We start from the raw sequence: 23,519 nt of genomic DNA on the forward strand, positions 1-23,519 counted from the left end.
GGATTTTCAAAACCCATTGGTTTATGTTGGTACTTTCAATTCAGTGTTAACATCTTAGTATTTTTCTCCATTTCTCTAATTTCTTATTGTATTTCTTTTTTCTTAACCAAAAAATCTTGATTCTTAACATCAACACAATTTCTTAATTATGTAGTCCCTCGATGAAAAGAAACTAGTTTCAAAATATTAACAAATAAAACTTCTTTAGCAATACTACTTTTTTTAAAAAAAAAAACTACTTTTAACAAAAATTACTTAGTAAATTTAATTTTGTTATTTCTTATTCTAAACATCATTCTTCTAAATGTGTATAGACAAAGTTGTTTTCTATTCTAATGTTTTTTCCCTCAGTTTAAATGAAATAAATTTATTGTGAAAGCATTTAATATGAGTTTTTTTCTGTGCATTTGTCTTACCATCTTATTATATGTTTTGAGTATTTTGTATTCAATTTTAGGTGTTTTTAGAGTTTTGAGTAATTTTTAAAAGATCTTGTATTTTTATTTAAATTTTGAAACAACTTAAAAATGTTTCAGATGTCTAACTTCCCTTCATGAAGCTTTCCCACATTGTGCCTATGCTTTCAAATATAACTCCCTGTGTGAGTGAGATACTACACTTATACTTCCCCCCAAGCACACACATTTCCTACAAATAGCTACTTTCATCAGGTTTTTTTTTTTTTTTGTAAATCTTCTTTAGTTTCTTTTTTTTTGCAAATTTACCAAATCCATTTTTCCTTTTTCTTCCACACACAAAGAAAGTATCTTACATCAAATATACTGTTTTTTACCCCTTGTTTTTAACTAATTCAAAATATATCCTGGAAGCTTCATCATTTCGTAGGCCTCATCATCCTTTTGGTAACGTTGATTACTAACTTGATACGCAGAAATCTGGTAAGCAGCATTTAGACATTAGCTCACTTACTTCTCCCAGTAGTCCTCTGTGGGGTCTCTATAGAGGAGTACCACATGGATTCTCCCTCCAGGAGTGAAGCATTTGTTGTGCTCCAGCTGCTCCTAGTGTTAGCTTCTCAGTTGAGACCCACTCTGGGACTGGCTGAAGGGCCCTGCCCCATGTTGCAGTCCCTTTGAATTCCTGGTCAGTGTGTAAGTTCGAATGCAAACCCCCTCCCCTTCCGAATTTGAAAGGATTCTCGTGAGGGGGACCATCCCACTCCAGTGGTCCCATTCCCCTGCCCAGTCCTGCTGCTTTTATTCCCTAAGAACAACACTCCTCCTGCACACTCTTTTTCTGGGCTTCTGTTTCCCAAGGCGCCTGATCTGTGACATCTTATGGGGTACATCCTATTATTATCTCAATTTTACAGGTGAGCAAGTTGATACCCACATAAGGCAAGGAATTGCCCCAAACCATCAGCTGGTAAGTGACGGAGCCTGGATTCATAACCAAGTTTTTCTGTGCTATTCTTAGCCACTTTGAAACACTATCTAATACATTTAATCTTAGCAACTATTTCCTCCCTCTGTTCTGAAGCATTGCAACTTCCTCTGAATGGATCTCCTTGCCTTTATTTTACCCCTCCAGTCTGCAAACAGAGTACACTTCCAAAGCCTCAGAAGAGATCACTCCCACACATAAAAGACTTCGGTGCATTATTTTTGGACTTAAGCCAGAGTAAAAGATTTTGCACAGCATACAGAGCTTTCCATTATTTAACTTCTGCATCTTCTTCAAGCCTCATTGCTCCATCCCTTCCCACGGTTCTCCTTAATTCAGCCATGCTCACAAATGGGCACTCATCCTTCATCTGAATAACTCTCTCTACCTCCTGCATCTGAATAGCTACTTCTCATGCCTCAATCTCACCTGCAACGTTAACTACATAGAGCTCTTTCTTAAACTCCTAGGTAGGTTACCTCTATTTATTTATTAGCTCTCGTAGTATCTTTATTTCCCCCATTTTATAATGCTTACTATGTTTGTGATTATTGGGTTTTTAATTGACTTTTAATTATTTTTATTGAAGTACAACCTACACACAGAAAATACATCACTCAAAAAATATTCACAAAGTGAACACACTTGTGTAACAGCATCCAGATCCCAAAACAGGATGTGACCAACATCTCAGAAACCTCCTTGGTCTCCTCCCATTGCCTGCCATTACCACCATCCTGCTTTCTAACACTACGGCCATGGCTTCTTAATGTGTTTTCAATTAAGTGCCACTGTACTGCATTTCCCAGAATTCTCCATTCTGTAATAAGTTTTCAGTTAGGGTGAGACACAGAAGAGGTTCTTGTGGGAGATGGGAAATGCAGGAAGTGAAGTGGCAGCCATTTTGTTGCTCAGGTACATTGGTTCTGATCTGTGGGTTCCGCTCCCTACTGTGAGCTGCAGCGGGTCCGGCAGCTGCATCAACTTCTCTGGCATGCTCCTTCAGTGCCTCTAACTTCCGGTGAGGTGTGTGCGTTTAGCTCTGTGAGGAAGGGCCTTGGATCCTGCAGGACACCTGCACTACCAACAGCAGAGGCAACGAAAATGTTCTTCCTCTCTCCCACTTTATGTCCGTTTTCTTTCTCGACTGCCCACTCTATAGACCCGAAGCTCCGACATCAGTCTTATAGAGACTGCTTAACCAGCTTCCACCGTTGGGTAAATTTGCATCTCTGTAAGAAATTCCCTTTATATGTATATAAAACTTCTGCTCTCTAACTGAAATTTGTAATTACTCATTTGAAGTTCATACTTCCTCCCAGCTAGTATATACCATGATGTCAGAGATCATTTTCCTTTCTCTCCTGTCTAAAATCATATCCCTAGAACCTACCAGAGCACCTGGCACACAATGGATGATGGCTATCTTTCTGCTGAATGAGTTAACACATACATATATACTTTTGTAAATAATGTGTGAAATAAACGACCATATAGAAAAAAAAGTCATGTTGCTTTGGAAAGTCTATGAAACCACCAATGGAAAGAGACACCACTTCCAAGAATGATTGCTGAAAAAGTTCGGTTTCAGGAAGTTAATAACTTGTTTGATGTAAATGCAATGAGGCTACCTACCAACCGTCAAAGATCGAAGAGGAAAGAAACTTCTGAGAGCTTGCAACAGAGATGTATTTCTGTGCAAAGCACTCACCAGCCTGAAGAAACCAACACATGGACACTTCAGCAGTGTGTCCTTGACAGGCTTCACCAAGGAATGGTAAAAGGCCATTTGATGGGAACATGGGCTCTTCTCCTTGCAGAAGCCTTCATAACCGCTTCATAAACTATAAGACTTATGTGTTGCTTTTAACACTTTGCCAAGGACTACTCTCCCAAATACTGAAAGTGATAGGCCCAGATAAGTTTCACAAAATGCCATTCTATATCCTGTTGTGAGGTAAAAACGATTCCTTCCATGCCCTGCCAACATTACATAGCCTTCCGTCTCCTCTATCGTATCAGTAGTCATTGTTGCCCACCCCCTCCTGTCTTTGTAGGCACACACACATAGACACACACACAGACACACACACACACACCCCAATATAGAAGGTGAACAATTTATTTTGCATTGGAATTATCATTAGAAATCAATATCGACAAGGCTTTCTCTCCCTCTGAATTTCAGAATTCAGAAAACGGAATTCTTTTTAGAGACTCTTTTTGATTATGTATACTTTAGCAGTATATAGTAAAATATTGTAGAAAATAAGACGATGCTTTGAAAAATCCCCAACTATATCCCTACATCATGCTCTCTTTGGTTTGATTTCATAAAAATAAAATAGTGTTATTTTTCTGCCCAAGAAACCCTCCCAATACCCTCTCTTCCAAACCTAATTGTATTTCCTTTGACTAATTCAAAATATTCTTTTATCAGTGTAAACCTTACTTACTTCTCTGAGGACTTCTTTTGACTTCTCTCTAAACCGCCGTAAGTGGTTAAGCAGACTAAGTTACCCACATGCTAAGAGCGCCCTCCATCACATTACTCACCACACCGTAAGCTATTGCTTGTTTAATTGTCTCATTCCCTACTTGTTTTGAAAAACAGGACCTTGGCCAGGTGCGGTGGCTCACATCTATAATCCCAGCACTTTGGGAGGCCAAGGCGAGTGGATCACCTGAGGTCAGGAGTTCGAGACCAGCCAGACTGATCAACATGGCGAAACCCTATCTCCACTAAAAATACAAAATTAACCGGGTCTGGTGGCACATGCCTTTAATCCCAGCTACTTGGGAGGCTGAGGCAGGAGAATTGCTTGAACCCAGGAGGTGGAGGTTGCAATGAGCCAAGATCGCACCATTGCACTCCAGCCTGGGCAACAGGAGCAAAACTCCATCTCAAATAAAAAAGAATAAAAGAAAAACAGGATCTTTATTAGATTTTTTTTAGTATTTTCAGTGAATAGCACATTGCTTGGTGCATTTGTTTTATAAATAACAAAGAAGTATGAAATCTAGTCCAGGTAACCATTCTTCGATTCAAGTGAAAAATCAAGAATTTCATGCCCATATCATCTTGGAAGAATACACAAGAACAAGATAAAGTCAAGTCATATTCCCTAGCAGTTATCTATAAAGTATTAACATCATAGTATTTTCATCTGCCTCTTACTTTCTAGCCTCCGTGGTGGTGTTCGGACCACTCCTACCTTACTTTTCCTTTTGTTCTGAAAGCCTGCAAATACTGAAATCATCTTTGTTATATGAGCTATATGCTAATATTACCTGTTGATGTCACCCACCAGGGCAGAAAATGTTACCAGTCATACGATTTTTGCATGGTTTTCTTCAGTCAAGCCTTCCTGGTTTCTCCAGCATGCTGAATTTTTTTTTTTTTTTTTTTTTTTTTGAACATAGAGTTTCACTCTTGTTGCCCAGGCTGGAGTGAAATGGCACGATCTCAGCTCACTGCAACCTCCACCTCCTGGTTTCAAGCAATTCTCCTGCCTCAGCCTCCCGAGTAGCTGGGATTCCAGGTGCCCACCACCACACCTAACTAATTTTTGTATTTTTAGTAGAGATGGAGTTTCACCATGTTGGTCAGGCTGGTGTCGAACTCCTGACCTCATGATCTGCCCACCTTGGCCTCCCAAAGTGCTGGGATCACAGACGTGAGCCACCGCGCCCAGCCGCTGATTCTTAATAGTCATGGGGATTGAGTTTGTTATGGCAATCTCATAGTCCACTTTTAATGACCTTCCAAACGACTCTTCCTCTCACCCAGAAGTAAAAACCCTTTAAGAGCATGACATTGTTCATGATGAGGTTCTGGTTGTGCTGCACCTTCTCCTCATGAGTCAGGATGTCTTGGGGGTACCTGATGGATTAGTCTCCTTCATTCATTCTACGAGTCTCTTTCCCCGAAATCAAAGTTGTAAATCTTTGTATTTCTCCTTAGGGTCATCACCATGATTGTTTTATAAATATTGGCCAAATTGACTTCACTTATAAGTAGAGGGTGGTGTAGAGGTCGGTTATTAGATTCAGCCTGAGAGGCAAGGCAATTATGAACACGAATTAAGCTACTGTTCACACACAGAGAAATCATTTCTAAAAATGCTGCTGCAGCAAAGAAAAGCTGAAATAGAGAAAATGATCAGTTGGGAAAATGTACACTTGAAAGAGTATAGAGAAATTATTAGAGTCCCATTAGTTAGTCATTAGATTATACTCCTGTGTAGGGCTGAGGGTTCTTTTTCAGCCATGTGAACCTTTTTATGTTTTGTATCTTGCTTATCTCAATTATATAATGCATAGGTAAAATAAATATATGTATTAGCATATTTTTGTCATAGAGGTAATTGCTGTGGTTTTAGGGGGATGAAGAACTGAGATGAGAAGCAGGAAAAATAAGAGTTGGAGTTCATCACCGTGAGGGGTCCCAACATTCAATAGGAAAAATATGCATTCAACAAGTTTTAACCAAAGCAGAAGAGGCTAGAAAATCATGAAGCCTCTAGGGGTCAGAATATTTTGTATCTCACTCTCAAATGAACCGTGTATGTGATGTGCAAGTGACTCAGGCTAAGAAAGATCAGCTTGCAAACAATATCTTTACAGTGTACAATTCAGTGGCCTTCATTATATTCACAATGTTGTGCAACCATCACCACCATCTAGTTTAAAATTTTTTCATCATCTCACACAAAACTTTGTATCCTTTTGACTTAATTACTGTGCCTTTTCCTTTTTTTTTACATCCTTTTGTCTCTTAGCATAAAATTTTCAGCATTAAATGAAACATTTCAAATATATCGTATATGGCTTTAGTTGTAAACTATATTGCATAATGACAGAGAAGTGCACCCTTTTAGCTAAGCCCAGAACTTCTCTTTTGACAATATTAAGTACTGAGCAGTGGTATCACAAGGGCCAGCTCCACACTGTCCCCTGCAGAATAAATGCAGATGACGGAAAGCTGATGTTGTCTACCACTGAACAGTGATGGAGATGGTGCTAAGTTTTTACAGTTGTCTTAGCCCCAGTGGTTCTCAAAGTGTGGTTCCTGGCCCAGCAGCAGCATCCCCTAGGAACTTGTTAGAAATGTAGAGGTGCAGGCCCCCCCTGGCCTCCTGAATGAAATTGGGGTATGGTGGGGTACAGTGAGCAGTTTTCACAAGCCCTCCAGGTTACTAGATGAAAGCTCACTTGAGAACCATGGGTTTTAGCTATTCTGGGGTGTCTCCCTGATTTCCTTTGAGTCTATTTTTATATAAAATGATTGCCAGACTTATTATGTTAAGTTTGAAGAAGCAGAAGATCCCTGTCAATGTATATGGCCCAGGCCAAGAGCTGTCAGACGATAAACTTTGTGCTTAAGCTGGTTTTTAGTATGTATATCTTTTTGATGGTATTGAAAATTTATTTAGGCTTGACTATTTTAAAACACCATAATGAATGTATAATTAATGTATGTTAAAGTATTAACCCTTTGTTACAAGGGAATGATAAATTTGTGATTGGCTGCCTCTTAGCCCATCGACTATTCCCATCACAGTAGTCTTTACTTCTGTCATCAGCTCAGAGCCTGTACATTTTTATATTTAATTATCATGATACATTAGCCACCATAATCCCATGGAATTAGGTATTGTCAAAATCTAAGCAAACTATCTTTGAGTCAAAAAAGTTGAATAACTCTTCATCTATTTGAAAGAATGCTCTGAATGGCCAACATTCCAAGAATGTATTAAAAATGGCAACCCTGCCTACTGTTTTGATTACGCTTTTCCATATTAAACAAGTTGAGAACAACAACAAAAAATCTTTGTATCCTTTATGCCATAATGCCCCATCTCCCTGCCCTCCACTGTAGTTCCTGATAACCTCTAAGCTGTTAACTTTCGTTATGAATTTGCCCTTTTCCAGATATTTCCTATAAGTGGAATAATCCAATGTTTATTCTTTCATGTCTGGTTTATTTTACTTAGCATGATGTTTTCAAGGCCCGTTCAGTTTGTAGCATGTTTCTGAATGTCATTCTTTTTTAGGGCTGAATAGTATTTCATGGTAAGTATGTATCTTGTTTTTCTCTTCGCCTGTTGGTGAACAATTGGGTTGTTTCCATCTTTTTTCCATTGTGAATTATGCTGCTGTGACCACTGGTATACAAAAATTTGAGTCCCTATTTTCAATTATTTTGGGTACCTAGGAGTGGATTACGTATACTGTTTTACATTGTGTGATGTGGAAGATAATTTAAAATGTTGAACATACTGACAGATATATTTTAAAGATCTGAGACATATTTTAAATCTTCATTTATATGTGTATCTTCATTTAACATAGACAAGTTTGACAGGTTTATAAAATAAAATAAGGCTTTAAAAACTTGTCTTTTTCGGCTGGGTGCAGTGGCTCACGACTGTAATCCCAGCACTTTGGGAGGCCAAGGCGGGTGGGTCACAAGGTCAAGAATTCGAGACCAGCCTGACCAACATAGTGAAACCCTGTCTCTACCAAAAATACAAAAATCAGCCGGGCGTGGTGGTATACACCTGTAATCCCAGCTACTCAGGAGGCTGAGGCAGGAAAAATCAACTGAACCCAGGAGGCGGAGGTTGCAGTGAGCTGAGATCGTGCCACTGCTTTCCAGGCTGGTGACAGAGTGAGACTCTTGTCTCAAAAACCAAGCAAAACAAAACAAAAGCAACTTGTCATTTTTATTAAAATGTGATACCATTAGACATGAGTACTTTATTACTTCTTAGGAACATATCCACAGTTACATTTATCAGTAGTTAAAATTGGTAGCTAAATAAATGACGGGTAACAAACATACTTACATGTGCATCTCCTTGAACTGCCGTGATGAATTAGTAGATTTGCTACAATTTTTATCTCTGTCAACCCTATTATTGAGAACACTGTTGCGTAAGAAGAAAGGATAGATTAAAAGACAAATAGTAGAATATTTATATTAGTAAATGCAGAAGAATACGTGCAAGTCAGTTAGTCATTGTGACAAAGAATGAAATTTTATTGAGAGAGAGGCCAACCTGAAAGAGAAAATTATAATAAAACTTCAATTTGTGCATTTTTAAGCTATAAGAATAAGAACAGACAAAAGCACAGAATGTGCCTGAGCAAGCTACACTGCACATATTTCACTCCTCTTTGTCTTAATGATAAGATCTTTTTTTTTTTTTTTTTTTTTTTTTGGCTAATGACCATAAAATAAGAGGAAGAAATAGCAAATGAAAAAAAAATTGTGGATTCCATAGTCTACCTATGACCAAGTTAGGAGATACTTGGAGAGTTTGAGAAAAATTTTGCTACAGACAATTGATTATGTTATTGAATAGAATGTAACACACTGGCTTGCTTGGGGAGAAAAATGAAAAGGAAAAAAAGGTGTCCTCATTGATGTACAGTTGGCTCTCTTAAGTCTGTATGCATGGCTCCAGCACAACACTGAGAAAAATCTTTATATACAGAAAGCTTAACTTGAACTTGTATACTTGAGAGACATTCTAGATTTTTTTTTTTTTTTTTTTTCTTTTGAGATGGAGTCTTGCTCTGTCACCAGGCTGGAGTGCAGTGGTGCGATCTCGGCTCACTGCAACCTCCACCTCCTGGGTTCAAGCAAGTCTCCTGCCTCAGCCTCCCGAGTAGCTAATTTTTGTATTTTTAGTAGAGATGGGTTTCACCACGTGCGCCAGGATGGTCTTGATCTCTTGACCTCGTGATCCGCCCACCTCGGCCTCCCAAAGTGCTGGGATTACAGGTGTGAGCCACCGCGCCCGGACAATATTATAGATTTTAAGTGTTACTACTTCTTCTAACTCTGCTGGGAATCGCCGTTGAAGGAAGTATCACCTATTTATACATCCACATGTATCACCTGCCCACCATCACTACTTGGAGAATAACCCAGAAGTCAGGAATCTGATACTAGGAGAAGGTGGGAACTCGCACTCCTGGGGCTCTGTGGTACAGCTCACAACCATCTAGGGCTGCCTTCTTGTTTTGCTCTATGTGCCCCTCCCTTTACCATTGAAAACAAATCCAACAACTTACAATATCTGCCACTGCAACCTTCCATCGTTTACAGGCTGAAAGAACGTCAGACATAGGCACTAGAGAAACTTTGAATTCCTCAGCCTCATTTCCTCATCTCTTCCTACAAGAAGAGGAAGCCAAGAAGCAGAATAACTCACTGGCAAGACAGGTCACACTCAGGGCATTTTAACTTAATGCATTTGGTTGATCAGTTTGCAGTAGGGACATCAAGTTTTCCTTCTCTAAGTGCAACAACAAAATCTCTCTGAGAAAACAGTTGCTTTTTCATTTCCTTTTTGACTTAATTTATGGTATTTGACATGCAAAAAAGTATGAATGGAAGAATACACAAGAAAGTAAAAAAAATAGTGTTTGCAGTCTGGTGTTATTGTATATATCATATATAATTGTTATTTTATAATTGTATACATAATTATACAATTACATATACCAGTTATATTAAATACATATTTTATTATATACACAATTTATATTAAATATATCATTATATAATTATATAATTGAAAACTATATCTTGTTATATTTATTATATTTAATCAAATCATAATGTTTTATACTGCATATACAATTCTTTTTTATATTTATATATTATATATACAATTGTTACAACAATCAAATATGTAATTATTATTATAAGTACAATCTAACACAGCCACATTGTTGTATATGGATATTATCTATAAACATTCCATATGTTTATAGATAATATGCAATATATAACAATATATAACATTTATATATATATATAAAACCATGTAGCTATGTTAAATTGTAATTAAAAATAACAGAAATATGTTAACATGGATTCAAAAATATGTTCTCTCCTTTGTGTCCCTTTCCACTTCTTAAAGCGTAGGCAGCGTTTCCTTGCAGTGTTTTTCCCATCTCAAATGGCTCCGTAATTTAGACAATAGCAAGCAGAGCACATGATTAATGAAGCTGTGAATTGAGGACGGGACAGCTGCTGGATCACAAAGAGATGCTTTGTGGGCATGTTACTACATGTGCAAGGAACTCTACAAATTGATAATTTGTTAAGCTAATTGAATCTCTCTGTGAGTGTTATTGTAACTTTTGGTTGGACCAGGGCATAACCAAGTGTTTATACCAATCTAGGGCAGCTAAAGGCAAAGCCATCATTTGCTGTGGATAGGACCTGCATTCACAGCACTCAGCAGAGCCAAACATAAGCAAAATAATCAGACTGAATGTGTGTATCCTTGTCATCCTCAATGCCTTGCTTGCCCTCCTCTGCTTCTTCCAGGGAGGATCAGGGCTCTCTTGGTGATGATTAGTCACTATGCTGCTCTCACTATGCATTTTCCATCCAGCCAGGCTGATATTAGCCACTTACATTTGTTTGTTCCCAAATCTCTCCTCGCCCCTCTCAAAAGTTCCTGTCTCGTGTTACCTCTCTTTTTCCAAGAGTAGGAATTAAGAAGAAGGAAATGGAGTGTTGATGTCTAGTAGGGAAGAGATAATAAAATTAATAATGATGTGATTTTGCCAGCACTAATATCCTTCCTTTTATTAACAGAAATAAAACATTCTGTAAATATAGCATCCTTCGCCAGGTGTGGTGACTCAGACGTGTAATCCCTAGCATTTTGGGAGGCCAAGGCAAGCAGATCACCTGAGGTCGGGAGTTGGAGACCAGCCTGACCAACATGGAGAAACCCTGTTTCTACTAAAAATACAAAATTAGCTGGGCGTGGTGGCACATGCCTGTAATTCCAGCTACTTGGGAGGCTGAGGTGGGAGAATCGCTTGAACCTGGGAGGCGGAGGTGTGGTGAGCTGAGATGGTGCCGTTGCACTCCAGCCTGGGCAACAAGAGTGAAACTCTGTCTCAAAATAGTAATAATAATAATTATTATTTTTTATGTATATACACACATTAAGGTTTATATGTATGTATCCTTGTCCATATAAATCTTATATTAAGGTTTATATGTGTGTGTATATATATACACACACACACACATATATATGTACACACACATACACACATATATAGCATCCTTTGTGTCAGAAAAGTTGCTAAAGAGACAGAACTAATATTAGAGTCATAGGAATGCCTTCTAGGATCACAGGAATCTCGAGTTCTTCAACTAACTCCCACCAGCTTTCACTCCTGCTACTACATTCAGCCAACTTGTGTCAAAGTCATGTTGCTGAAAAACCAAAGTTTGTATCCCAGCTCTTGTTGTAACTGCTACAGCTTTTAACCATGGCTAGTCCTGGCCTCCTCAGAAGACTTCTTCACTTGACTCTTGAAGCGCTACCCTCCTGATCCTCCTGCTTCCTCACTGACCAGTCTCCTTTTCTGACTTCTCCTCATTTCCAAAACCCTTAAAATGTTGACATGTTCTAGGGCCCATTTCTAGAAGTGCTTCTTGTGTCAAAGTTTTAGATATCTTTTATAAGCTCATAACTCCTAAAGTAATGTGGCTATCCTTGACATCTGTAGGAGACCCTATTTACAAAGCCAATCCAATATCTCCATTGAATGTCTAGTAATGTTCTCCGAGTTAACATCTCTGAAACTCAGCTCCTGACCTACAGTCCCAAAGCTGTTCCTGTTAAGACCTCCTCTGTCTTAATTAAGACAAAAAAATCGTTTTTTTCTCTAACCAAAAACCTTGGCATCATCTTTGGCTCCTCTTTGATTTATACCCAACATCAAATTCAACAAATAAATTATTAATTCTATAATAACAACGATCTAAAAATTGACTTTTCATTATCTCCACTCCTGGTTCAAGACACTATCATCTTTTACTTGGATTATTATAATAGCCTGTCACCTGATTGCCTATGTCAGTGCTTGTCCACCTAGGCAGTGTATGATCCTTTCCAGAGGTCTAAGTACAGTCATGCAATTTATCTGCTCAAAACTCTCTGAAGGCTCCCCACCTTGCTCAGGGTAAAAAATAGCAATACCCTGTAAAGCCCTACATGATATGCCTCCGTCGCCTCTCTGATATTATCTTCTGACATCTTCCTCCAACTCTTCCTATCTAAGAATGCTCTGGCCTCAAGGTCTCCACTATTGCACTCCTCTCCACCTGGAAAATACTTGATCTACACACACCCATATTTCATTTCCTCACCTCCTACAGGTTTCTACTCAAATGTCACTTCTTTCCTAGGATTTGCTGACTACTCCAGTAAAATCACTACCTGCGTAACTAGCAATTCCCATTCCTATTTTTAGTTTTATTTTTCTCCATAGATATTATTACAATCTAATATGCTGTATATCTTATGGATATGTTTGCTTAATATTTGTCTCTCTCTGGTAAAATTGTAAGCTCCAAGAACATAGTGGATTTCTTTGTTTTGTTAATTATTTGCTAAGCATTTCTGACCCTAGGTAAATGCCTGACACATAGAAAGCATTTACCTAGGGTCAGAAATGCTTAGCAAAAAAAAAAAAGTGTGTTGAATGGATGAGTGATCAACCATAGAAATACCAACGGATACTAATTAAAATGTTCACATATAGATAAGCACAAAAATCTTGATAGAAGAAGAAGTAGAGCCAGGCACAGTGGCTCACACCTGTAACCCCAGTTACTTGGGAGGCTGAAGCAAGAGGATCACTTGAGACCAGGAGCTGGAGAACAGCCTAGGCAACATAGCAATAATCCACTTCTAAATTTTTTTTTTTTTAATTAACTGGGCAGTGTCTCACACCTGGTAATCCCAGCTACTTGAGAGGCTGGAAGGATCACTCCAGCCCAGGAGTTTGAGGCTGCAGTGAGCTATGATCATGCCATTGCACTCCAGACTGGGTGACAGAGCAAGACCCTGTCTCTAAAAAAAATAAAAATGAATACATAAAGAAATAGAGCTTGGCAACATTTTAGAACAGAATAGAGAGAGGAATATGTAAAAATTGCTGTTTATAATTATCAAATTTTATTGACCTGGTTAATTTCATAATAGAAAATGTTTAAACCAAAAATCTATCAATCCAGTGTGTGGTGACAGTACACATGAGCTGATAGAAATAATGTGATTTTTCTGAGCTTATTTTTGATACACCAGTGCTGATGATGGAATCAGAGTTTGAAAAGTTGAAAACCAGCCATCTCATTGTAAGGTGAAGCTGAGATCTGAACCTAGCAAGTTCATATGGATCACTCAAGGTCAAAGGCTTCTGACTTTGTGTTCAGTCACACTTTTACTAGGCTATGCTTCTTTGGCAACTTGAGAGGCCTCATCAAACCTCTAAATGTGGCTGCCTGCCTTACCTCTTTATCATTCTTCCTTTAACTAGAGCTCTCTTTTTCTCCCACCATCCGTTTATCCACCCATCCCTTTCTTCCTTTAATGTATACAAGCCCCGAAGTGACCAATGCATTTGAGCCCTCACATAATGAAGGAAGACATTTGTTTGATTGGTTGAAAGCTAAACAATCATATGTTAATATTGATTCACAGATTTTTTAAATTGTGCCTTCTTTTATCTTCTTTTATTTTAATATGATTAAGGAAAGAGTAAGGAGGCCCAATTAACTATCTTAATACAATATTTTCTATTTAAATGAAAATACAATAAGAGATAATGGGTTGTCAATAATATAATCAATACAGAACTAGAAATAGATTTGTCTAAAAGATTATAAGCCAAATATGAGCAAAAAATAACAATAAAAGACTAAGCATAAATTAATTTCTTATTGAGAATGAAAATTCTGAATGGCTGTTTTTATTGCACAGGTCTTGTAACTTCTTTAAACAATCTTGTGATAATTGAAAAAGCAAAAAGAAACAACTGCAACTGAAGTGTAATGTGTAATGTGTAATAAAGCAGCAGACGCTGTGTTGGCAGCTCAGATAGGTGGAGTTATGACCTGTCAGCATATGGGAGGTGCAGTAGTAATGATCTCTTGCTGATGGTTGTGCTGTATAAAACATCGTCTTTTATATAATGACAGGAAGCACTTTAGCATTGTGATCAGGCACAATTCAGGTGCAATTCACGTATGTATTTTCTAAGTTTTTAAAACAAATTGTTTTTAATGAACGAATAGTTAGAGTATTATTGCCTTTTTGGTAATAGCTTTATTGAGATATAATTCACACACTGTGCAATTCACTTATTTAAAATGTTATAATTTGGCCAGGCGCAGTAGCTCATGCCTATAATCGCAGCACTTTGGGAGGCTGAGGCAGGTGGATCACTTGAGGTCAGGAGTTCAAGACCAGCCTGGCCAACATGGTGAAATCCCTTCATTACTAAAAATTCAAAAATTAGCCAGGTATGGTGGTGGGTGCCTGTCGTCCCAGCTACTTGGGAGGTTGAGGCAGGGGAATCGCTTGAACCCTGGAGGCGGAGGTTGCAGTGAGCCAAAATTGTGCCACTGTACTCCAGCCTGGGTGACAGAGTGAAACTCTGTCTCTAAATATATATATATATAATTTAATGGTTTTCAGTGTATTCATAAGTATGTGCGACCATTACTACAGTCAATGCTAGAACATTTACATAACTTCAAAAATAAACACTGTACTTTTTAGCTGTTAACTCCCCTATTCTTCCAATTCCTCTAGCCATAAACAGCCCCTATCTCCTTTCTATGTCAATATGTTTGTCTATTCTGGACATTTCATATAAATGGAATTGTATAATATATGGTCTTTTGTGACAGGCTTCTTTCCCCTTGCACAATGTTTCCATGGTTCATCTATATTGTAGCATGTATCAATACTTCATTCCCTTTCACATCTGAAAAAATTCTCATTTTAGAGATATACCATTTTTTGTTTATCTATTCATTCATCCATTGATGGACACCTGAATTGTTTCCATATTTGGCTATGATAAACAATGCTGCTACAGGCATTCATTTGCAAATATTTGTGTGGAGATAGGATTTCATTTTTCTTGGGTACATACCTAGAAATGGAATTGTTATGACTTATGGTAACTTTATGTATAACCATTTGAAGATCAGCCAGACTGATTTGCTAAGGGGCTGCACCATTTTATATTCCAACTGGTACTGTACGAGTGTGTGGATTTTTCCACATCCTTGTTAACACTTGTTATTATCTGGCTATTCTAGCCATCCTCGTGTTTGTGAAGCAGTATCTCATTGAGGTTTCAATTTGCATTCCCCTGATGACTAATGAAGCCAAGCATTTTACTCCAATTTAGCTGTTCTACCACTAGCTGTAAAATTTTAAATGTCCATTTATTAGTTTGAGGGAGAGTATCATTGCCTATCCCAGTAAATGATTAAGTGTTGATGGATGCTATTAGATCTTTAGGTAATAAACTATTTAATCAATTTAATAATTCTTTAAAAAAGTATAAAAACATTACCAAAAAAGGCAAAGAGAGTAGTGTAAGTCATACCCATCTACCCTTCAACCTAATATGTTATGTGTTTACATTGTCATCTTTTATTCTGAGCCTGATTTTATAACATAGAATATTAAAGAAGGAGTTGATAGTTCTTTAGTTTCTTATGTGGTCCAACTTTTTTGCTCCTTTCCTCTGTAAATAGAGGCAACTGCTGTCATAAGTTTTGTTTTCCTCTAGATTATGTTTTTACATGTTGTCTACACACATATGTAATCATTTACAAAATAAATCATTAGCTTATGTTTTAATACATTTATGCATATTTCAATCCTTCTACAACCTGCTTTTTTGCATTTTTAAAAAAATCTATTTAATTTGTATAGCTCTAGTTTATTCATATAATCTGTTTTCTGCTTTCTAGTATTCTAGTAGTCTTTTTGCTATTTATTTTTATTATAACTTATTTATGAGCACATAGGCTTTTTCCAAGTTTTATGTTTTTTCTTTTGTTTTTGTGCTATTAATAACAATGGCGAAGTTAACATTCCTATATACATATGTCTCCTACATACGGAACTTCTTGGACACATTTATATAAAAGCAAAATTATAGGTTGTTGTCTAGACCTATTTTTAATCTTTACCAAATGGCTTTTAAAATGTTTTTCTCTGTTATTTGCTTTAAGCAATTATATCCTTGCCACATTCCTGTAACAGATTACAGTGAATCATTTTAATCATGGTCAACTTGTGAATATGAGATGGTATCAGATTGTTTTAATTTTTTTCTCTGAATTTTAGATTCCAGGAAAGATAGAACATATTCAAATCTTGGTTGTATATTTTTGTGTGTAAATATACAAACATCTTTCATTATTTGTGGATTATTAATGATAAATTATAATGCATAGGTTATTTGTGAAGAATTTATGTGTGTCTGATACTGATTCTTAATATTTATAAATAGTCATATATAGACTATAGCTCTCCAAGTAACAATTCTTTTTAATATATTTTAGTAATATTTTACAATTCCTTCCATACATTTAGATTTTCGAAGTAGATACTTTTAGTTTTTATTACTTTTAGGAACAAGCTTTATTGACTTGTTACTTTTGTTATTATTTTTAATAGTATATTTTATATTACATTCTCTAATGGTTCATTGTAGGTACCTTGGAAATCTGTTGATATTTGCATAATGCTCTTTTATATAGTAACCTTACTGAGCTCTTATTTGTTCTAATAATTTTTGTATATATTCTCTAAGCAGATTACTCTTGGATTTGTTAATAATAGATGTTGATGCTTCTTTTCTTTTTCTTCTCTTATGTCATTGCCTAGGACCACCAGTACAATGTTGAATGTTGGTAGAAGCACTAAACATCTTTGTTTTGATTGGACCTAAGTGGGAATTCATTACTATATCAGTGTAAAATATGGTATTTGTTGAGGGTTTTTGAAAGTTTCCTCTTATCAAGTTATCGACAGTCGCTTCTACTTCTAGCTTGCTAGATATTTTTCAGTAATGATTAAGCATTGACTATCATCTATAGTTATTTAGGGGATTATATGTTTTTCTATTTTAAAATCTGTTAACTTTCTGTAATAATATTAACCATTATTTTATTGCTTATTTTCCATTCTTTTTGAAAAGTCATAATTTTAATATTCTAATAGATTCAGTTTATTGGGGTTTTATTAATTTTTGCATCTAATTTTAGTGGGAATATCTAATTATTTATAAATGTATAAGCCTTTCCAGTTTGACTTTTTGCTTAATATATAAATTACTTGATCCTTCATAGATTTGTAAAACTGTTTCTTTTGGAGAGGTAGGAGGAGATTTTTGATATCTGATCTTTTTAGTTTTGATTTTTAATTTTTTTCTTTTTTCCCTTTTAATATTTTATAATATATATTTTCTACTTATTCTTAATTAAATACTGGTAATTTTAAACAATTTGTTCATTGTATGAAGTTTTAAAAACTTATTGAAACTAAATCATTAAATATAATTTCCTATTTTATTTTATATCTGTCCCATTGCAATATATTTGAACCTTCTTTTCTTTTCCTGATGAACATTGTGGGAGATGTGTTTATTATATTTGTATTTCAAGGTGCCAGTTTTGACTTTGTTGGTTATCTATATGTTTTTGCTAATTCCAGTCTGTTCTTAAGTTTACTATTTTCTTCCTTTTACTATCTTTAAATTTTCAAATTGCAAGTTGACAAATTTGAAAATTTATTTCAATAATTTTTGTTATAAAATAAATACATTTATAGCTATACATTTATCTTTACCATCTTTGTGGCATTACATATGCTTTGTAATGTATAATGTATTTATTGTTGTCTATGAGTAAATATTTTATAATATCTAAACTGTTAACTGCCTTAGCTCACAGTTTATTTCATAGTGTGTACATTAAATAAGTATTAAACAGTAAATTAGTAAAATAAATATTAATAAGAAAAACATGTATACATTTTCTTTCCTAATTTTATTGGATTTTTAGAAACTATCTTTTCAGTATCAATTTTTATATTAATGTCATCAGTTTAGATATTGTGATCAATGTGTTATCGATTCTTTGGAGTTCTTAGTTTCATGGAGCATGATGAAAAAAATCACAGGTTAACTTATTTTTCCTTTTGAAAATCAACAAGTTATGATACCTATATATACTCCTACAATTACTACCACAATCAAGATAGAAATATGTCCTCCATCACTGAAATTTTTCTCATCCCTCTTTGCAGGCAATATTTCCTAAGCCCAGAGTACCAATACTGCTATTTTGCATTTTTTCACTATAGATTACTCTTGTTTTTTTAGAACATCATGCAAATGAAATTATTTATTCTCTGCTTTTTCAGCATGAATTATTTGACCCAATTCTTTTGAGATTCATTCGTGTTATTTGTACTTATGATTAATTCATTTCTCATTCTGAATATTATTCTGTTATATGAATATGTTTAAATTTGTTTATTCCTCTAATGATGGGTATTTAAGTGATTTCCAGCTTTGGGCTGTTATAAATAAATGTAAAAACATTCACCTTTTTTGTGGATGTGCTTTTTATTTACATAGTGTGTATAACTAATGAGTGAAATTTCTGGGAAATACGGTTAGTGTTTGGGTAACTTTATGAGAAGCTGCCAACCTAGAACTATGTTTGGCACACATAGAACTGTGTTTTAATGTGGTTAAATCATTTTACATTTTTCAAAACTGCTCTAATTCCTCACGAATACTTGGTATTTTCTTAGGCTTTTAATAGGGTGATCTGGAAAGACTCACCTGAACAAAAATTGAGGATATACTTGAAGTAGATGAAGGAGTTTTCATGTGGGTATCACAGGGAAGAGCTTTGCGGGCAATGAGAACAGCCACTGCAAAGACTTGGGATGTAAGAAGGAATCCAGTATGATTGGGGTGGAGAGAACTCACTGAGGGAAAGCAAGGTAACACAGAGGTCAAACTTTGTAGGATGCTGTAGGACATAGGGAGAATGTTGGCTTAGGAGTGAAAACAGTGACTATTACAACCTTTGAGAAGAAGTGGAAGTATCAATCTGGCTGAGGTATTGAGAAAAAATTATAGAATGTGCAGAGTGGGGCAGGCAGACAGAGGCTATTGCAGCGATCCAGCAAGAAAAAATGGTGGCTGGGACTAAAGTGGGAATGATGGCGATGCTGAGAAATGGTAGGATTTTAAAGATACCTGAAGGTAGGACCAGCAAAATGGCCTAGTAGAACTGGATGTTGAATGTGAGAGAAAGAAAAGAAGCAAGAATGATCCAAGATTTTACCCTGAATGACTGATTTGCCATCAACTGAGACAGGTAGAGCAATTTTGAGGGTGAATATCAGGAGATCTCTTTCAGAAAGGTTTAGTTGGATAGAAATCCAAGTGGCTAGGGTGAGGAGGTATTGCATTTGTGAGTCTAAAGTTCAGGAAAGAAGTTCTAGACAGTGGATTTATTATGGATAAATACTGTTAAAAGCCATAAAACTCCTTTACTGTTTCATTCTACGATCAACATAAGTTTAGTCTTTGTTTGGTTTTTCTTTTTAACATCACACTTTGGAATCCTTCCAGTTTTCATGCCACTTCATAGAAATATGCACACTGTTGGGTAATTTATCAGCAATTACATCTGTTGACATTCCAGCTGTTCCTCATAGTATCTTCCTCTCTCTCAAAATCAGAAAACCAAGAATAAAATGACAACTGACAACCTTGCCAGCTCAGCACATCTGGAGGCACTAAATGTCTGACTCAGGAAATGTGCATGAAACTGACGGGTGAGAAAGTACTTAAGAAACCATTATAATTTTCAATTTTTGAAGGTTTTAAAACTAATTAGAAAAATGAATTTAAATGAATTATATTTTTTGATGATTAAAACATTCCCTCCAACCACGGGTTCTTTGAGACAACTTAACCATTTTGCATCTAGTACTCTAGAGAACATTTTAGTACTTAGAAAAAACATCACATACTTTAAAATATGTATAATGTATAAACATAGAACAGTATTTTTACTGATCATGTCTAAAGCAATACTAACAATGATAGCTCAATTTAGTTAACCATCCAACATAAACAAAAGAAATATTTTCTGCCATATTCTAGGAGACTTAAATGTTAAAGTATTCATATATAACTTCCTCAGTAGTGTTATTCCAGGTTTGATGTGTAAAGTTATGTAAAGCTGATGATGCTAAAGCAAAGTCTTGGTGACATCATTGTTTTCAGCTTTCTTCACTTATTTAGAGTTGGAAGGAACTGGCTATAGCAAGATGACTTGAGATTTCTTTGCTGTTCAGTTATACCTTGCTGGGCTTTTCTCCTGTTCCAAAACAAACTGTAGTTAGTAATGGATAGTTGGTTTTGGTATTTAGGCAATAATGTATATGTTCGTTTGTACCCTATGTACTTGAAATAACATTCTCAATTCCTTTCTAATCAATTAAAGGTGGATACAGGCCCTTGTTACATGACTTGTGATATATAAAGTAAATCTCTTTTAATAAAAGTAAGGCAATGTGCTTCGTTTGGCAACAACTCTGTAGGGACATCCACCAAAAGTCTGGTACCATATTTTTAGCCTGTAACTTAGTGTTCTCATTTTTAATATAATTTCAGTATTTGTTTTTATAATAGTTGATGGAAAGCTTGGAAATGGAGATGTTAATTTACAGTTTCCCCTCATCGCTCATGTTCTCTTGCAGAATACACCAAAACATATGTTCATCTTTGTGAAGAAGCTTGTGTTTTTGTTTTGTTTTGCTCTTTATTTTGTGATAAATATGACTTCACAAGAAGTTGCAAGGTAATACATGCATCCCTTCATCCAATTTCATCCAACCATTACATCCTACAGAAATATAGTAGAATTCAAAAACCAGGAATTTGATGTTGGGATAACGCGCATCATCGTTCTACTGTTCTATGCCATTTTATCACATGTAGATTTGTGTAGCCACCGATATGCATTTTTATATGATGTAGTAATTCTCTAAGTTAAAAGTGTCAATACTCATACATATAAACGAGGGTTGTCCCTCAAGATAATTACCTTAAAACATAATGTATTTCTTTCAAATACGGAAATTGTGCTCAAAATGCTTTTGAAGGTCTCTTCTTTTGCAATGGCGTATCTAATTTGTTTGCAAAACACAAAAGAAACCTATCTAGTTCATTAATTCTTCCCCGAAATCTTACTGTATTTCCCTTTTACGGTTGCTATCTCATGCTCTGTTTTTATAAGCTAGATTCCCAATTCTTGTTTTAAACCTAAGACTTTCCCATTGCCTACTTCACTGCTGGCAAATTCTTTGCCTCCAACTTTTCTGAGAAAATAAGACTCTCAGATATCAGCTTTTTTGACTCTCAGCAACCTCTGCTATAATTGGAAGCAGCCTACATCCTATCCAAAACCCTTCCCTCCACCTCCCACTTCTTCCTGTGACGTGGTAGATGCGAGAAAGATTCAGAGGACTTTCCTTCTGGAGAGGAGTCCCTGATGGTATCCCCTCACCTTGCAAGGCTGATCTCTGTAAATTTTGTAGTCCCTCCCATTTCCCACTCAAACCTAAGGCAACCTGTTCTTCCTTGGCCAAAAATAATTACTCTGCTTGAAGTTAAAAGGAGGTGAGGCCAGAGAAACAGTGGGGAAGCTTTCAATTGTAACTCTTTTCATTGTAAAATGGGGTATATACATCAAAATGGAAATCTGTATGAGATTGTGTATTGAGGACTATTTTTACCAGATCTTGCAGCTCTGGCCATGTGTGGGCCAGCACATGGTTCCCTGGCTTTAGAGGTGAAAAGTACATATCATGTTCTTCTGGAGAGTGACCCAAACTTAGTCAAGACAAAACTGCACTGGAGCCTTTCCTCATCGAATCACTTGAGTAGAATGTTCACTCATAATATTAGTGCAAAAGTGATCAGTGTATAGTTTATGGCTGCCAAAAAAAGCCTCTCAAACACAATGCTGAATATCCAGTTTGTTTTATTAATATTTGAATGGATATATTTCTGGGTGAAATATACACTTTCAGTGAATAGACATTTTAAGACATATTTGAATGCGTTTCACCTTGCAGCTTGAATATTTTCATTGTGTCATGAATATGGCATATTTCAATATTTTAAATAACTGAAGACAGAAAACAGAATATTTGAATTGTGTGAACCTGCTGTGTGTATACAATGTTTTCTTTGAGAAAGTGTGCTGATTTTTGTGACCCAATTAGAAATATGCTGAAATAGTCAAGAATCATTTGGACAGTCAGTGAACCCAAGGGTCTGTAAGTTTTAGCAAAGCTGATCCTGTACTAGTGCTTGCTTCCAGATTGCCCCCATTTCCTAAGCAAGTGGTGCTCAAAATTTTAAGCGACCTCAGGCTAAAACCTGTTAAATCCATTGTCAGTTCATTTGCAAATTCTTCCCTCTCCCTAACCTGAAAATGTTTGAATTTGCTAATCCATGTAGTCAGCAGTTGACTGTGGAATTTTTGCTTACCCTAGGCAAACTGTAAATTGCCTACTCTTTCCAAATCCCATTCTTTGACTCACACACCGGTCATTTTGCGTTTTGTTCCCAGTAATGTTTTGCGTTTGGAGGGTGGCCACCTGCTCTGCCTCTGTGGTAAAGTCAGACTTGCATTTAGAACATGCACAGATTTAATATCAATTACCATTTTACCCAAACTCTGCTGTAAGACAGCAATGAAATTCTGGTTCAAATTAGTCAGTGAACCACCTATTTAGAGGTTGTTAGAGTGCTGACGCAGTGACAAACATCATTTCTTCTCAAGCTCCTCAGAGACATCCTAATGAAGTTTCCTGGTTGGAGTAGTGTAGGAAATCTATTTTGTGGTATTTAGAAAAGATAATGTTGCAGGTGCCAATACACACAAATGGAGTTCAAATCCTATTGTCTCTAAATAAGCAAAAAATGGAAGAGTAGATTGTATTAAAATAATTCCCTTGTTCACAATCATCTATTGCATCTGCTGAGTTAATGTTGTCTATTAGCATCCCAAAGTAATTAGTATTTTAATAAAGGCATAATATAACCTCTTACAGTTAATACTAACTTTACTAACTTGGCTGACAAATACTGTTTTTGTTTGGTTGGTTTCTTTAGCATCTGTCATCACCCTCGTCAAAGCTGTTGGTCTATTT

At 36.1% G+C, this 23,519-nt stretch overlaps 1 long non-coding RNA gene across 7 annotated transcripts in view; it reads left to right on the forward strand.

Moving 5' to 3' along the window:
- Positions 1-23,519, forward strand: part of LOC139363494 (uncharacterized) — a 588,541-nt gene that overhangs the window by 332,829 nt on the left and 232,193 nt on the right. For 3 of the 7 annotated variants that reach the window (XR_011623978.1, XR_011623979.1, XR_011623985.1), the window contains one exon: positions 20,031-20,126. The exons of the other annotated variants lie outside the window; for them this stretch is intronic. This is a non-coding gene — a long non-coding RNA (uncharacterized lncRNA). The remainder of the gene's footprint in view (positions 1-20,030; positions 20,127-23,519) is intronic. 7 annotated transcript variants of the gene reach the window in all.

Source organism: Macaca nemestrina, chromosome 5 (genome assembly GCF_043159975.1).
Source record: "Macaca nemestrina isolate mMacNem1 chromosome 5, mMacNem.hap1, whole genome shotgun sequence".
Taxonomy (NCBI): domain Eukaryota; kingdom Metazoa; phylum Chordata; class Mammalia; order Primates; family Cercopithecidae; genus Macaca; species Macaca nemestrina.